The sequence below is a fragment of the Rhinolophus sinicus genome, chromosome 3, assembly GCF_057876585.1.
Source record: "Rhinolophus sinicus isolate RSI-liver-muscle chromosome 3, RSI-T2T, whole genome shotgun sequence".
NCBI lineage: Eukaryota > Metazoa > Chordata > Mammalia > Chiroptera > Rhinolophidae > Rhinolophus > Rhinolophus sinicus.
The window spans coordinates 23,158,228-23,175,663 of NC_142503.1; the positions used below are offsets into that span (position 1 = coordinate 23,158,228).

At 40.2% G+C, this 17,436-nt stretch overlaps 1 protein-coding gene across 4 annotated transcripts in view; it reads right to left on the reverse strand.

The window, feature by feature from the left end:
* PRLR (prolactin receptor) overlaps nucleotides 1-15,647 on the reverse strand; it is a 151,326-nt gene extending 135,679 nt beyond the window's left edge. For 2 of the 4 annotated variants that reach the window (XM_019737295.3, XM_019737293.3), the window contains exon 1: nucleotides 15,397-15,647. The gene's annotated coding sequence lies outside the window, so the exon portion shown is untranslated. Of the gene's footprint in view, nucleotides 1-14,858; nucleotides 15,277-15,396 lie in introns of those variants that run through there. The other 2 variants (XM_019737296.3, XM_019737292.3) reach the window with 1 other exon arrangement.
* Nucleotides 15,648-17,436: the final 1,789 nt, after the last annotated feature.

Genomic DNA, 17,436 nt, shown 5'->3' on the forward strand with positions numbered 1-17,436 from the left:
CATGACAACAGATTCACGATATAATATTAATAATGTCTAAATATTAATAGATCAAACAAATGTTTAGATAAATTCATGTATGGTATGACAACAGATTCATAATGTATTATGTAATATTGACTAAGTTATTAATAGGAAGTCTTAGAACAGGGGTCAGAAAAATATAACCCAGGGGCCAAATTTGGCCCATTGACTGTTTTTGATAATGAATTTTTGGAGCATGCCACACTCATATATTTATGCATTGGCTACAGCTGTTTTTGTATGACAGGACCGAGTTGCATAAATTATGACAAAGGCTATATGGCTCACAAATCCTAAAATATTTACTACCTGGTGCTTTACAGAAAAAGCTTGCTGATTCCAGTCTAGGACATGTTAGGAACATGCAAATGTTATCATATTTGAGGTCCACATTAAGCAGGATGAAATTAATTCTTCTAGATAACAATCCTTGATATGTGCAGAATTTGGGCAAGGGCAGTGATTTCTGATAATTATATGGAGAACCTGAAAACAATGCCTATTTACCAGTCATCTTATTGCCATCTCTTTTGGGGTTTGGTAATCAAGTTAAGCATGCTTCCTGAATATAAGGAAGATGACGAGAAAACAGGCTTCTGACTATCAGTCTTTAGCTTTTGTTGATGCTTTTCACTTCTGGTTCCCCATTTACAAAGAATCATGGAATTGTTGAGAAACGAAATTCAGACATATCAAGTGATGTCATGAGGTTAGCTGGAGCTGAGATTAGGGCTTCTGATTTTTAGATAAAAACACTGCGCTTTCCTGTATACCAAATATATTAGTGTTTTACCCACAAAGAAATCAAATTCGTCGTCTTCAGTAATAGTGACTTCTTTTTTCCCCCAGTGAAGTTCCCTGGTATGAAATCCATTTGTGTAAATGCATTATGATATGATGGTGGTGACCACAGCCCTTATACCGCCTAAATAGTTACATAATAGAATAATTTAGGGAGACTATTCCATTGTTTGGGCTCTTGTGTTCTGACTTTGCATAATGAAACCCATATTCTGGGACAAATTTTCACTCAGGGACAAATGCCTGGATCGAAATCTAAGTATGAGATTCATTAAGATATTTCATTTTTAACTGTCATCAACAATAATCAGTGTCATTCTCCCACTCCTACTGAATGTTTACCATTTGCTGGGCAAATTCACCCACAAAAAGAAGTTCTCCATAGCATCCAGTTCCCTATACAGAAGAAAGATTCCTGGAGAAGCTTAATGCTTTGCCACCGAATAATGCCCCAGCTGCTTGGATAATCACAGCTACCTGTCACACTGTACAAAATCATGCCCTATCTGAATTTTGTCGTCTGCTTCCAAAGGAATATCAATGACAAGGTCCCAATCAATGGCTACTTTGTAAAGTAGGTTTCCATGAAATACCACTGTGGGGAGAAGTTGTTTTACATTTGAACATGTATTTGCCAAGCTCTTACATACTCAGTCCCCTAATAACTTTGGTGAGAATCCATACACATTTCTTGTGCTCCAATTGAAGATATCCCTAAGTCACGTGTGATTTCTATTTTAAAAGAAATCCATGACTTTTTAAAGGGATTATACTTTGACTGCCTTAGATTTCAAAGTGTTCCCCATACGGTATTGATTCTCACCTTAACAACACAAGATATTTGGAGCCCGTGTTACTATTGTTCCTATCATTTTAGTCTCTTGTAGATCTTTACTTTTGGATTCTTACTATGCTGTTTGTTCACAAATGAAAGTTTTCTTTTTATACCGCTAATCACAATTATGTTTAGGGAATTAGAAATAAATGGAAAGAACCAACACGAAACAGCCAAACATTACAAGCTTCTAAACCTGACAGTGCCTTCTGGTGCAGTCCCCAGGGCTAGTGGCACGCAGCCATCCAAGTTTCAGGCCCCCTTCCTGTGGCCAGTGGCAGCCAGGCATATTGCTTTTGTAATTGTTTGACCTTGGAGATGGGTTAGAGAATCATAAAACCCATATCGTTTCATCTCTCACAAGTAGAAACAGGCCTGCTTTGTGAAGCTGGTTTTCAATTCTCGGTGCCTGGGGCCCAGTTTTTGCAGAGTCCAGCCCCTGGCCATTCAGGCCTTTGTCCAATCTGAGGCCAGTCTGACAGGCTGTCAGGCACAAGTGGACTGACTGCAGGGCTCTCACCAGCAATGTGGTTGTTTTTTGCAGCACATTTCCAGCCCCCCACCCCCACCCCTTGTGCTTGCCAACGGTGGTGATATATTTCTGAGTGTTTTTTTTTTTTCATTTACTTTGGCTTTGCTACAGGAAGAACAGGTGCTTCTGCCTCCCCTCATTTCTCAGAATTGCACACTGCCCAACCGGCTCTGATTGCCTGCGGGCATCAAATGTAGGCCAAATGAAGAAGGTATACTCAGCTGACCTACTGGCTTCATCTCTCTTGAGGAGTTTTCCTGAATCCCTATCAGATTTGGTTCCAAAGGCTCATAACCTAGTGCTCTAGTTAAGTATCTGGCAAGAGCAATGACCGTAAAAGTCCACCATTTGTGGCTGGGTGTACAAAGCACCAAATCAACAAACAATTATTATTCCAGAGCCTTTCCTCCATGTGTGACACACTGCTCAAACCATCCAAATGCATGGGGTCACAGAGGAAGCAATCAATCTCATTTTGAGGGCCAACTATAGCTGAGGTACCTCTCATCCACTGTCATACTCCGTCCTCAAAATAGTTCTGGAATGCAGGCACTACCATCATCTCTGTTCTCACAAATAAGGAGACTGCGGCTCAAGAGAAGTTTAGCAAACTTTGTGTGGGTCACATACCTTGTCAGTGGCACAGCCTTGAAACCGATTCAGCAAGAAGAAGGAAAATGCTGCCCTTGTATTCAGAGAAGGTAAATGCTATGATAAGGGCTGCCAACCAGAAGCACCATGTTGGTCTCCTGGTGAAATGCAAGAAGGGAGGGAAGTGGTTGAATTATGCGGTTCATAAAAGGAGTTTTGAGAGTCTTACACGCTCATTTATTCATGGTGAGCTCAGGCTCAACACTTACTCCATGCCCTTGGAGTTTTGCCTTGCTGACTGCATTTGTAGGTCTCCCCACTAAGTCATGAATTTTTTGATGGTGATACTAGTGACTCCACAAGTACTGGTGGTACCAGTACTTGATGAATCGAGTACTTCCTTGGTGCCAATTGTTTTACATACCTTACCTTGTCTTTTTCCAGCAACCCTTGAAATCCCTACAGAACACAGAGCCCAAGCAGGGTTAGGTCCCAGGACTCTCTCCCTGATACTTAACAACTCTATCTGCATTATTTGTAAAATAACTATTAAAAGCACATGCCCACTGACACCCAGACCTGGGCATCTCATGTAATTTCATCTTCCCCTCTACACTTGGCAGATAGACTCTTCTCTAAAAATAGTGCTGTCCATCCTTTAATAACCACACTGAACAATACACTTGAGTTTAAAGAGGAAACTCCAGGATCAATAAAAATCAAGTGCTAGTAGGACTGGGAGGTCAGCAATAGAATGTAGGTTCTGGCTTCACAGAGTCCTAGCATCACGGATGTGAAATAAAAAAGGACATCCAGCCCATATTCCTATATAGTGTATTTTTGTAAACACATGAGATATTTTTAATAATCTAATAAGAGAGCTTGTTTATGGGGGCAATGGGTGGCTGGGGGATGGGAGAGGAAAGACGTATTTTTCACTGAGTACTCTTTTGTACCTTGAATTTTAAACCACGTACAAAAATAAATAAAAATTTTAAAGTCACAGATCTGAATACTTTTCAACGATGTCCTTTGAAAAGTAAAATTAGAAAAGTTTGTAAAAAAAAAAAAAGGAAGAAAATTAAACTCTTCTAGTCAAAACACCAATGAGGCACATAGCTGTCATTGCTTTGATCTTTGAACAACTTGGTTTTAGGACATAGTCACAGTTGATAGATAGTCACCCTCACTTTCTGCTGAATATTTAATCAAAACTGTCCAATAAAGGAGGACTTTACCTTATTGGTTTGAAGATGAATTTCTTTTCTTCTTCTTCTTTTTTTTTTTAAATCAATCTATTTGTAGGATTCTGAGCCATTTGGGAATATTCAAATACTTGAAATGGCCTTCCAACTTTCCTTAATTAAGGGATGTTTCACTGCAATCTTCCTAACTTAAATAAGATGATAATCTAATGCAACTATAACTATAGTTGTTTCCTTTGTAGTTTTGAATTTTAAAGTTAAGATCATCATAGGAAATATCTGACACTTACTATATAACATTTAAAAATAACACTTTTATTGAAAATCAAACAGTTGACTCAATAGATTGATGATTTGATTAGATAAATTCAACATTTCCAAAGAAGGCTTGCCAATCACAAAAAAAAAAAAATTACTATATGACAAATGCAGAGAAAAAAAACTTTGCTTCCTATTTAATTAAAATAGATAACAAGTTAAAACTTACAGCATAGGAGATGAATCATCACAGTTGCTGCATTTACAGTAGTTGCTGAAGAATTCATTAATGGAGTTGAACAAACCTTAATGAATTTCTTTATATAAACCTTAGTTCTGTTAAATTCATGGTCGTTACTACCATTAGGGAGGGGGAAGGTCTGTTACTTTCACGCTGATTATTGAAAAACCAAGTAACTTGACAGAAAAATTTTCTGGAAGCAGATATACAGTGAAAGATAGAGAAGAGAGCATGACCCGTTGTGTTCCTTATGCTTTTTTCACTACTAATAATAAAACTTTGGAGAGAATCTTCAATATTTTTAAGGCAAAAAAATGTGATTAACAAATGAATTAATGACTCTTTTTGTTGGTTTCTAATGGCCAGCCTCAAATGACCGTGGAGAACAAATAGAATTTGCTGCACAGCTTATTGAATAACTTTGATTTCTTCAGTCCTTTGAGAAGGGACTGGTAGGTGGGTATAATACAGGAACTGTGAGTAGTGGTTAGAAGAGGGAGTGAGAAGAGGGGGCAATTTCATTGCTGGTGTTGGCAACTTTGTCCTGCCAGCTCCCTAGGTGGGACGTTTATCCTCCTATCCTGGCAGATGGGGCAGGTGGTTTAGATGTGAGGCCTTCCTGGTGAGGGAATGAATCATCCAGCCTCTAAATTATACATATTTTATGTATTATTATATATTTCCCCTCCACTCCCACTTCTGGAAGCCCTGCCCAAGTTGAATTGCCTCCTAGTGGTGTCTTGAGGTTTTACTGCAGGAGAAACAAGTCTACATCTGAAGATAAGAGCTTCAGTTATACTGGAAAGAGTGAAAAGGAGACAGAGGAGAAGTGGCACAGCTTTGATGACTAAGAACCTGGAGCTCTGCAGCCAGGCTCAGTTCAAAACCTGGCTTTGTTCCTTACCCCTATGTAATCTTGAGCAAATGACTGAAGGCTCTTTTTTTTTTTTTTTTTTTTCCTCAGTTGCTTCATTTATAAAATGATAATAATTGTTCTCACTCTAAGAGTGGCTGGGAGGATTAAATAAGTGAAAATGTGAAATTCTTAAAACAATGCCTCGGATATAGTAAGTGCTCATAAAAAGCTTGCTCCTGAAAAGTTAGCATTTATATGGAGAAACTGGCCAACTGCAAAAAGCCACGTGTAAACGTCTGACAGGCTGAAGGACTCAGTAAATACAGCCAAAGTGTGAAATGCTCAGAAAAGAGATAAGCTAGCAATGTGAATATGACATTTTCAGCACTTATGAAAAACACAGTAATCAAAAACAATAAAACCCGTCAGAATGGTCTTATGAGACAGGATGAAATTTTTATGGTGAGGAGGTTAAAAGCAGCAAACAGAAATTTCACCACGGACAGGACTTTTTTTTTTCTTTCTGCTTAAATAAGTTGAAGTCAAAGTCCCTCATGTTTCTAATAACACTAGATGTTATTCCAAGTTTGGTTCAAAGCCAGTGGCCCAAGTTGGGATTGGGTAAGAGCAATGATCTCAGACAGGACTAGGTCCGCTGTCACTTTTACTGGCTCTATTCATCTCAAAGCCATGATGGCTGAACCTCCAAATTCACTCTGGGACCTAATGCTTCTACCCCACTGCTCCACTGCTATTAATATCACCCCAGCTGATGCGTCCTCACCTCTTGCTGATCTGAACAGCCTCCCAAGTTCTCCCTCTGATTCCAGGCTACAATCCATTCTCCACACAGAAACCTGAGCAATCTCTAAAATGCAATGTAAAACGTGTCACTCCCTTGCTTAAAACCTCCCAATGATTTCCTTAAAGTGCTGTAAATCTGAACTCCATCGCCTGACCTTAGGCCCTCCGGGCTGTTTTCCTGCCTGACTGTCTAGCCCTTCCTCCCTAAGGTCCAGCCACACTGGTCTCCTTTTTTGTTTCCTGAACATGTCAAACCTTTTCCAATGTCAGGGCTTTTGCTCTTGCTGTTCCCTCTGCCTGGCCTTCTCTCCCTGATCTCTGCATGGCTTTCTCTTAAATACTAATGTGCTAGCAAATCCCACCTCAGAGAGAGCAACTCTGGTAAGCCTATTTAAAGCAGCCCTCGTTAGAGTCCGTTCCTTTTCTCTCACTGTATTTTTCTTCATAGCACTAACATATTTGATTTTGTTTCTTTTTTAATGAGGATATGCTTCCGCTCACTGGAATACAGACTTCACGAGAGCAAGAACTTCGTCACTCTGTCTCCAGCTCCTGTGACAGCCCTGATACATAGCAGACCCTCCATAAATATTACTTGAGTAAATAAAACTTGCCAATGCCCATGACACTTGGCTAACAGCAGACCTTTATCCATCTTCTCCCTGCATTCTTCACAATTTCTTATCTTCTCTTAATTCTGCAATCTTAGGACTCCCGAAAGTACAGTGGTACAACATCCCTCCCTCCCAATTTAGTACAAAAACTTGGCTACCTTTTGGTAGTAATACAACTTTCAGAGAAAAAGTGGGAGTTTTAGACTTAACTGGACCCTGGATAATTATTCTCAGATTGCTTCTAGAATCATTTTCCATATCCCAGATTCTTTTATATTTGAGGTGACTTACAATGGCCCTTTCTAACCCCAAATTCATGACTCTCCTAGCCCAGTCTGATGCTGGAAGACTCTGCAACCCAAAAGATTTCCTGGGACTGAGAGGGTTTTATACAACCTAGTTAGTTCTTGGCTAATTCACTTTGTAAAGTCTACACAGTGACTGGGGAATATTACTGTAATTATATTTTTAATAAGGGTGTGTACAAGAATGGAGTTAATTGGCTTTAAAATGTCTGAGACAGGACAGCAAGTGTTGGTTAACTAAAGATCAACATAGCAATCGGAAAATTTAATGTATGGGTGGTAGGGAAGCTTAACCTTTATCTTTCAATCTCATAATTATTAAGCTTCTGGCGACCTGATTTCCAAATTGTGCGTACAGAAATTTTAATCATAAGGGCCCCTCTGAGTGTGAAGTTATTACATAGGCAGGACATTTAGTATCATGCTAGAAATCATGCTCCCCAAAGAGTAGAATGATAAAGTTGTTAACCAATACAAATATATTTTGGATGGTTCTCTGGGGTCCATGCCACGTAAAATAAGGCTAAAGAAGAAATAGAAATAAGTAGTTAAGATTTGGATCTTAGCTGAGCCGTGAGATCAACTCGTACTGATGCACATAAGAATCACCTGGAGAACTGGAACTCAAGATGCCGAGGCTCCATTCTCAAAATCTTGATTCAATGGGTTTATGGTTAGGGCCCCGGGCATTTGTATTTTTTAAAGCTTCTGAGATGATTCTCATGTGCAATCAGTATTGAGGACCATTGTTTTACAGGCTTGCCTTTTGCTATAGCTAAAGATATTAGAAATTGTTCTTAATTCAGTCATGGATTGGGAAACAGAGAACAAGAAAATAACCATTTTGGGATGGCACAAAACTGACCTATCTTTTTGTCCTAAAGAGGCTGTAGTGCCAAGACTCTAGCTTTTTCCCACTACCCTTCATAATGATCTCCCAACCTCACCACTGGTAATAAACCCAGAAATTCCCAAGACAAAAAGAATTCTCTTAAAATTCTACTATAAAAATTGTTGGGCTTTGTTCTCTCTCTCTCTCTCTCTCTCTCTCTCTCTCTCTCTCTCTCTCTCTCTCTCTCTCAATCAATCAATATTCAGTGAATACAAGCTTCAGAGAAGAGAAATCAGAACAGCTTGAAAGCTCTGGGGCTAGGAAGCCTTCACTTCCCAGAGGTAGGAGTGGATGAGGTGTAAGTACGCATGACGCATAACACATGACGCATGACGGAGCTTGAATGGAAGCTCCAAGTCGGTAGGGATGGGGCTCCTGGGACTGCTGTGGTGGCGACGGACTGCTGACTATTCATAGTCATAGTGTTGGCAGCTCGACCAGACTAGTCGTCTTTCACCTACTGGTCTATAACACTAATTCATTCATTGAAGAAATAACATTGCCAGGTACAGAGTATTCTGTAACAGGAGACTGGGCACTCTCTTTGGGAGCCAAATAAGATACGGGGAATTCAGTGGCTGAGAATTCTAATTCCACCTCTGTTGCCAGCAACTCAAAGCCCAAGCCAAGTAATTAAACTCCATTTCCCAATTTGTAAAGTTGTAGAGGTGAGGGAAGATTACACATCATAATAAAATAGCTACTGTCGGGACTAATGGCATGCTAATAAAGCCCTTTGCAATGATTACACAAAACCTGGTTGATATAAGCAGCTGTGAGATACCAATTGCCTCACACTTAGCTCAAGTTGACTAGAAGACACCCCAAAAGCATACAGAACACAGGCATGGGCAGCTGATCTACACCTTTTAGTTACAACATGCAAATTGATGGAATCACTACAAACAACATTTTCTGTGAATTAAAAAGACCATATAGAAATATGGGTGTATATAAAATTTCTACAAAGTAAAGACCACACATCTTGATTGTCCATTGAATTCTCTTTAAAATATTACCCTTTTAATTGAATTTTCCATGATTACGATACAAAGACCTTGTGTTTTTGCTCAATGATTTTTCAACTCTGGCTTCACATTAGAATATTCTGGGGAATTAAAAAAAAAAATGCTGATACCCAGTGTCCATTCCTAAACTGACTACATGAAAATTCTGGAGGTAAGGTGGAAGCATCATTAGTTTTTAAAAGCTTTTTTGGTGATTCCAACTATTCTTTTTTCACATCACCGGACACTTCATGCACAATTCCAATGCCATGCCACTTGTGCATTTCTCCTTACTTAGAGTGCCTTCTTTTCCTGTCTCCATTTATCTTTAGCTCTTACATCCATCAGTGGTCATCTCTTACCTTTCTCAATGTACTTTAGGACTTAGGGCACACTGTCTTCCGGAACCTCCAAACTACACTTGTATCATTCATGTAATGTACTTAGAGAATGTACATTATGTTACATTGCTCCTGGTGTTTTATGTTTATGCCCATCTTCCTAACTAGACAATATATTCCTCTAGAGCAAGGACCTGGCTTTCCCGTGGAGTCTGGCACAGACTTCTTGGCTTAGAAGATGCTAAAAAATATGTGTTACTGTTGCTGTAGGTACACTAAAATTCATTCCTATAAGCTTCTTACTGCCATTTCCCTCCAAATTTAGATTTTAAGTGGAAATGAACAAATGCTACTTATATATTTCAAAGAGCATCTTGTATAGTGCTTCACTCTAGCTACAGGAAGGAAACTCTCCTCTGCAGGCAAAGGTTGGCAGAAGCCATCAGTTCTCAGGTTATCAGTGGTAACCAGAGCCCACATTTTTATAGCACATTTCTCCATTAGCATTTGATGTGGCATTATTTCATCAACTCTGAACTTACCACAGGATTGTTGGGGGAGGAAGGTGAGGGTAACACACAAACCAGTAATCAAAAGTAGAATCCAGGCTTCTAATATCCCAGGCCAGAGGCTTCCTCTAACAATACCAGAATCTGACTGCTCTTCCCTTTAAAAGACATGAAACTGCAGGAACAAATCACCTATTTCCTTTCTTGACATACTCCAGGGCCATTTTAGCTAGTGGACAAAAGAAACCCAAATGGCCTTCTGTGATGTCCTTGGAGAAGCCCTTCTGGAAACTGGGACTGCATCTTGTTCAAACTGTTTTAAGCAAAAGGACAGAGAGGAAGAAACATTTATCACCACGGTGAGATGACTTATTTAAAGAGCTCTGCACACAAACAAGAAACCCTAGCTGACTCCTTGTCTGATTTTACAAAGTGCCGAGAATGACAGAGACATTGTCCTGGGAAGTGATTTTAAGGTAAAACTGTAAATCCAGATTCAAAATGACCCTTTGGTCATAGGATTATTGAAGCTTCTTGAGATTTGCCTGAGTGAGAGGATGGGTGGTGACGAATGTAACCACTGAGTCTATTTCATCAAATCTAATAGTGACATGATGAAATAGGCTGCAAATTATCACCAGCTCAGCAGAAGAATGAGGGTGGGGATGCGTGCAGAGGGACGTCTTTTTCTCTTGTTTACTGCTTTGCTGAATACAGAATTTTGGGACAGATTTGACATGGAGTCCGAGTCAAGACTAGAGGAAAAGTTGTTAGGAAGAAGAAAAATTTCTCATCATTTTTTTTGTCAATGTATTAGTCTATAGCAGTGCTGTTAAATGGAAATATAATGTGAGCCACAAATTTGATTTAAATTTTTCTATTAACCACATTAAAAATTAAAAGGAAACAGGTGAAATTAATTTTAATAATATATTTCATCTAAACTAATATATCAAAATATTATCATTTTAACATACAATCAATATTAAAAATTAATGATTTTTTATACTAGTTCTTTGAAATCTAGGGTATATGTCATACTTATGGCACATCTCAATTTGAACTACTGTGTTTCCCCCAAAACAAGACTGGGTCTTGTATTAATTTTGGTTCCAAAAGACGTATTAGGGCTTATGTTCAGGGGATGTCATCCTGAAAAATCACGCTAGGGCTTATTGTCTGGTTAGGTCTTATTTTCGGGGAAACAAGGTAGTCACATTTCAAGTACCCAATAGCCACATGTGGCTAGAGCTTGTATTGCATACTACAGGAATTTGTACTAGCAGGTAGAAATCATTGTCAGCATTCAGCTACCTGATACACTTTTAATATTTTCCTTCTGGTAGCTCTTTCACTATTCCCTGGAAGAGATTATCTCAAAGGCCACACGTTTTGTTAGCAAAAAGTTTTGGGCTTTGAAGCAAAACAGGCTATGAGATTCAAATTCCAGCTTTGTAACCCAGGGCTAGCTGCTTATCCCCTATGAGTCCTGGTTTCTTCAATTATTAAAATCAAGACAAAAATCTCTAACTCACCAGATTGTTGAGAAGATTAAATAAGATCGGTATAAAGCACACAGCATAGCCTAGAAACATATAATAGGCATTCAAACAATAATTTCCCCTATACGAAACCCATCTTGATTTCTACGAGGCCATGTCATTGTATTTGAGGCTCCACTGCTTCATGTATTCCACTTCCAGATGTTTCCCTTGAGGTTTCTTCTGCTAATGCAGCCGTTTCCCCAGACCTTCGTGGCCTGGCTCCCTCTTATTATGCAAGTTTAAGTTCAAGGGTGACTTTCTTATGTAAATTTTCTCTGGTTGCCTTATTTAAAGTTTCCTCCAAGCCCTGGTAGCCCACACTATTCCTCAGCCTCTCTACTTTCTTCATAGCATTTATCAGTATCTGAAATTATTTATGTATTGGTTCGCCTGCCTCTTATCTGCCCCACTCTCTCTAGCATAAAAGCTTTACAATAGCTAGGACCTTGTCTGTCTTATTCAGAGCTGAAAAAGTATTTATTGAATGAATGAATGAATGAATGAATGACTACTTAACCCAGGGAAGTAAATGTAAATGGTCCCCTGATTCTAAAGGTAATAGGTAAAGGAAATTCCAGAGATCTTCTTTTTTTTTTTAATTAATTAAAGTTTATTAGGGTGACAATTGTTAGTAATTATATAGGTTTCAGGTGTACAATTCCAGAGCTCTTTTTAACCTGAAAGAATCGCTCAGGAAGTCAATGACTCAGGGCCAGTCTCCCTTGCTGAGGTTTGGTATTTGATATCTTGAGTCTAACAGCAGAATTTGTAAAGGGTTGGGAAAATTATTCTCCACAGGTGATTTTATTGGTGTTGCCTATTAATATGTATGACATGCAAAGTATATGTTCACACCAGTTGAAATCACCCGGAAGATTTGGTTATTCCTGCTCTTTAGAAGAACTGGGACCCAGGTGGCATGATGCAACTTTTGATATAGGGATCTTGGCAGCACCGGGTATTAGAAAAAGAGTGAGTGTCAAAGTCAGACAGACCGGGGCTTGGATCTCAGTTTTTGCCTTTTACTAACTCTGCAGACTGGAAAAGTTATGTAAATTTTTATAAGTCTCAGTTTTTTTATCTATAAAGCCATAAGTGATAATGTATACCTTGTGTTGCTATAAAAATTCACTGAGTTATGTAGGAAAGCGTTTAAACAGCTTGAAGACTCAATGAATAGAAGGTATCAGTATTATCTCTGCATGCAAGAATACTGATCCATCTTTGGAATGGCTACTTTGAGGGTAACCAGTTTCCTTTTAATGTTCTGATATTTCTTTCCCACATTTCTACATCATCCAACTTCTTGCACCTGAGGGGCCAGGATGAGAGAGAGAGAGAGAGAGAGAGAGAGAGAGAGAGAGAGAGAGAGAGAGAGAGCACTGAACTGGTTAAATCTATGTCAAGTGGAGACATTTCTCTCTACAGAGAGTTTCTGGTGTATCTGGAGATGGATGCAGGCCTGAAACCTCTCCAGTTTCCATGTCCAGATGTTTGTAGCTATAGGCAGAGATCTAGCTGTTTTGTATTCAAGATTATGGACCAAAAGAGAACCGAGAGAGAGTTAAGAATCCATGCCAATCTGGACACATTTCACTTGCTGGCAACACAGAGTGCTTTACTTGACAAAGGTGAAACAGTAAACCCAACTCTGTGTTCTAAACCCATTACTCATCTTTAAGAATATTTAGGCCAGGATTGATTTTACTCATTCTTCTGCTGGTGTAAGCCCCATAAGAGAAACAGTAAGCTGCTCTAAAAAGTATGAAATTATTTGACACTTATTTAGAATCTCACATTAACATTAATAGTAGCAGTTTTTCATTGACTATAGAACCAGGCACTGTATAAACATTACTTTTGTTTTCCTAATAACTGTGCAAGAATGGCAGTACTGTTCCGCATTTTACAGACAGAAAGTGAAGCTCAGAGAAGTGACTTGCCAAGGTGTATGAGCCAAGATTCGCAGCCCAGTCATTGGGCCACAAGGCTCCATGTGTCCTCTGCCACGTCTTGCTGGGGTTGCCAGTGGAAGACCCCATCGCACAAAACCAGAGGCCCTCGTCCCTTCAAGGCAAATTGCAGAGGTACAAAAGAAAACCATTACTATTCTTACTATGCACTGGGAGCAATTGGCACTTCCTTTCAAAACAAAGCCTTCGCATTACTGTCTGACATCCAGCTAGGTGACCTGATGAGTTCTCTTCCAGACAGACAGATCTTCTCTGCAGGTGGCTGTCTAGTGCTGTTTGTAAGAATGAAAACTCCAGGCGTGAGGACTATCACTTTAGGAAATTCATTAAAAGAGTTTATGAGGAAGGTTCCCTAGGAGGCAAAGATTGGTGAAGCCCTTGGGAAACAGTGCCCGAGGAGCTCACTCAGAAAAGGAGGGCTTTCCCTTTCAACAGCCTGGCTGGCTCCAGACCTTGGAGAAAGCTGTACATTACTCCCACAGTCAGCCCAGCTGCCAGCAGAGTTTGGCTGGACGGTCCTGATGCAGGTCTTCAAAGGGAAGGCTTTCTTTAGACAAAGAATGTTGACCGGAGGTTCAGGTGGAGACTTCAGGGGGGTGTCTAGGAACCATCAGGAATTGCTTGCAAATTTTTATGTACATCCTATAAGAACACCCCGTTTTTCAGAACCACTGAAATGAAAATTTTCATCTGCTTCTTCCTTGCATTAGTCAGTGCTTTTACCCCATGTAGACACATACATATCATATGCACACATGTTTAATGGGAGATATATATATTATATATATATAATACATATAATATGTATTACATATAACATATATAGTATATACTATATATTATGTAACATATATAATATATGTTATATATTATATATAATATATATGTTATATAAAATATATAACAATATATGTGTGTATATATGTGTATATGTGTATATATATATATATATATATATATATATATATATACACACACACATATAAATTCCCCTAAATGTTGCAAAGAAAACTGAGGCCCAGAGAACATAAGTGTCTTCCAAGCTTGCACAGCTCAGGGCAGGGCTAGGATTAGCAGCGCTCCACTGACCAAGAAGCAGGAGACTCAGGTGGGAAATTTTGCCAGCCAACTTGATGAATGAAGACAAACGAATCCCTCCGGATTACTAATAATGTTTCGCAACCATTTTCAAGCCAAATCATAGAAAATCCTAAATTGCCTGTTATTAGGGTAACGTGGGCCGTTTCCCCGCGATATAGGTAGAGGTCACTAAAAGGATCTTCTCCCACTCAGTGAGTTAGCACTCCAGCCCTTGCTTTCCTTCCCCTTGCACGGCGCTCGGGCTCTCCCGTTACCGCAGTTTGCTTGACTTCTCTCCTCTCCCTTCTGCTGCACACACTCCTCTCATCTCCTCTCCCCTCCAGCGGGTTCTCCTATCAGCTTCCTCTCTGGTTGGAATTCCTCTGCCCAGGTCAATCCGCCTTCCGCCTGCTCCGGGGTCTGGGTGACAGCCCCGAGCTGCTTACCTGATATCACCGCCTCTGCTTTTGAGGGGAGCTGCGCCTTTCGGGTCAGCACAGGTAGCGCTAACTTTCCCCACCGGACACCGGGAGGCTTCCACTGACGCTGCTGGAAAATCCTCAAGTCCGCTGTCATCGCATCACCTGTCTGAGCCCCTTCTCCTCCCCGCCCCCTCTTCTTTTTTTTCTTTTTTTTTCAATTTGACGTAAATAATTTACATTATTGGAATCCCACAGTCATTCCAAAACTCGTTCTCAAGGGTGCATCTGACGATGCCTTTTAAAAAGACAAATGTGTGCAGTTGTAAAATCTGGGCGCGGAGAGCATTTCTAGCTCCTCTGAGAAGGGATCTCAGCGCCGACTACGGTCAGAGCCCCTGCCTTCCCAGCCCCTCTGCCAGCTCCGGCTGCTTTCCGGCGATTTGCTGAGCAGTCCGCGCCCGCGGCCGCCCTCGTTCCCCTCCCGCCCTTGGCCTCCAACCCGAAGCTCCGGCGCCTCGTGGCCGGCGCCGCTCTTGGTCGCACGCGTCCCCTGGCTACTCACTTTTGCCGGGGAGCAAAGTCTGCCATATCAGTCCGTGAGCACTTCCTGCAAAAGGACGCTGAGATCCACTGTGGTAAAGCTGTTTCATGAATAGCGGGTAAAATCCAGAAAGAGGGAGAGGAGCGAGTAAGACAGAAAGGGAAAGGGGCGGGGAAGCTCAGCCCAAAAGACACTGTCTCGAGATTTCAGCCTGGGCCCCACCGTCCCCAGCCCGGCGGTTTTGCGAGAAGAAGCTCAACTCAGTGCACTTGTTCACTGTTTCTTCATTAGAGGAGGAGTCAGTTGTTGCAACATTTATATTCCTTGCTGGAAGCAAAACAGTGATTTTCTTCAGCAATGCAAAATGTCCAGAGCCTGCAAGTTTTACAAGGTGAGGGTAGTAGTTGGGGAAGCGCGAATGCAGAAAAGATGTAGAGAAGAAATAACTGATTCTGCCTAGATTGGTTTTGCATGATGAGGGCCACACATCTTTCATTAAGACGGTACCAAAAAATAGACAGACAAAACAGTAATAAAAATATCTTAATAAATTCATTGACCTCAAAGATCATATTTCTCCTGGCAGCCGAGATGTAGAGTGCCTCCATGTTAAGTTTCTTTCCTTATTTCTGAATAACTTTGAACAGAACTTGGTAACATTTGAAGGGGGCTCCAGGGATTTGAATCTCACCTTCCTAAGAAGAAGGGGTCAGAGTGAGTAGGGCAAAAGAAAATAAAAGTCAGTGACCCAAGGAAATTTTGCTTTCTTTTTTGATACCCCAAAACTCAAACTTCTAGGGTGCTGTTTATTCTCTGCCACACAGAAACATTTGTTGTTTTCCACAGATATAGAATTTATCTCTTCTAATAGGGCTTTATGTGGTTCTGAGTTTTTTTTTTTTTTGGTAATCACGAAACCATGCACAACCATCACGTTTTCTCTTGGGAATATATATATATATATATATATATATATATATATATATATATAGACACACACACATATATATATGTATATGTATATATACATATATACACACAAACAGTAGTAGCTGATTGAATGAAATAGTTATTAGTAAGCTGCTAGTGTCTGTCTGATGTTATTAATACTGCACATGAGTATTTCATAACTCAGAGGGGCACCAAGAAGGCACTTTAAACAAAGGCTATTGAGCTTGTTGACCCCGAGAAGAATACACCTGCCAAGAAATATTCCTTGTGGTTGTGTTCAAATTCATAATCAGTCTAGAAGCCATTGCTGACAGGGTCCTCTCATGCACTCTACACTTCAGGGGAAAGCCACAGACTGAGCTGCCAGCCTCATGTATGGAGTTGCTGCCACCTGAGCAGGCTTTTATAAAGGAGTTCCTAGATTTGTCTTTCAACTAATAGGCTGAGAACTTTCCCATCCAATCAGAGCTACACAGCTATACGTTATTTGCATCTTTACTAACTAATCAGAGCAGCTTGATAAAGACCAATTAGAATGCATGATTCCAACCAATCAGGACAGTGATATTTGGACCAATCAAACTGTGTAAATTTGCATTACTCATTTGCATAGATATGGACCAATCAGGGACTGGGGCAGGAACTCCCTCTATGAAAGTGAGCCTCCCCTTTGTCTTGGGGGAGAGCACTTGCCCTTTATTCTGGAGGCTGCGTTTTTCTGGTTTGCGAACTGTTTTTAATGAAGTTTCACCTTTTTACTGCATCCCAGATTAGGGACTCCTGTTGGCATTGGATTGGTGGCAGCAAACTTCTGTTGACAAATTTCAACAAAAAGGTATTGAAACACTAGGCTTTCCTTCCCTCTATGTTGATTGCCACTATGGAATAACTCAAATCACATGCAGCAGTAGCCACTTGCCAAACCTTTGAAAGTCGCTGAAAGTCTCAGCATGATTTGCTCATCCTTTTGGACTGGAAGCCCAGAGGCACCTGTTTAATAACATAGCCTTGTACAATTAAACTGTAGACTCCATCTGGTTCTCTTAGCTGATGGGAGATGCTTCTCTCATGTATATTTACATTTACCCATGGGTGGCAACCCCTTTTTAT